Source organism: Penaeus monodon, chromosome 19 (assembly GCF_015228065.2).
Source record: "Penaeus monodon isolate SGIC_2016 chromosome 19, NSTDA_Pmon_1, whole genome shotgun sequence".
In the NCBI taxonomy this organism is placed as follows: domain Eukaryota; kingdom Metazoa; phylum Arthropoda; class Malacostraca; order Decapoda; family Penaeidae; genus Penaeus; species Penaeus monodon.
This window is the reverse complement of record NC_051404.1, coordinates 4284895-4285777: the sequence shown is the minus strand read 5'-3', so window position 1 is coordinate 4285777 and position 883 is coordinate 4284895. Positions and strand designations below refer to the sequence as shown.

At 37.5% G+C, this 883-nt stretch overlaps 1 protein-coding gene across 1 annotated transcript in view; it reads left to right on the top strand.

Annotated features, from left to right (window-relative positions):
• Positions 1-883, top strand: part of LOC119585311 — a gene marked incomplete in the record, with an annotated part of 15901 nt that overhangs the window by 12082 nt on the left and 2936 nt on the right.

Genomic DNA, 883 nt, shown 5'->3' with positions numbered 1-883 from the left:
TATCGTCGTCATGATTCGTCCACGATATCTTGAATATAATTTGTCCCGAAATAATAATAAAAAAAAAATCCTACATCCATCGACAGTCACACCAAGACACCCTGCCATATATTCACTATCTTTACAACTCTAACTACCCCATTCATTCTTAAAAATCAACAGTGCGTAATCTCCTCTACGTACCATCACCCCTTTCGTTCCTCCCAGCAGCAGCTCTATTACCTCTGGTTCATTGATAATTCGGTTGATTAATATAAACACGTGCGTGTCTACCCGGCGTGTGATAACTTCCCTATTGACTGTGTGTCAGCTGTACGAAAGAAACTCCATAGAGATATCACTGCAATAAATAATCCATTGTTTAAGATGACAGGAGTATGTGTGGCGAAGGAATAGATGCGCTTAAGGCTTTTATGTGCTGAAGGGGATGATATGTCAAAGGAATATTGTATGGGAATGTGTTTTCTAAAGGGATGAACATGGTGAAGGACTTACTGTGTTATAGGATCATAGATATGGCTATATTATAGGAGTGTCTCTGTTATAAGGGTAGGCACTAGATGCTTGTAATAAAATCCGTTGATAAGGGTGACAAGATAATGGGTATGATTGAGGAATGAGTTTATAACGGAAGTTAATATACAAGTGGAATGAATATATTAAAGGAATAGATGTCTAGTACATGTAGTATGGTATCACGGAAGAGGTTAATCCTTTTATTTTGCGGGGTTGACAAAGCCTCATCTTGGTTTGCTGTATAACCAAGAGTATATTTTTTTTCCCTAGACATCGCAGATATACTGGAAGAGTTTTATATAAAAAATTATAATTAGCAAGATCAGGTGCGCAAAGAGCCTGATCTCTCATCCATTTCAACGTATCA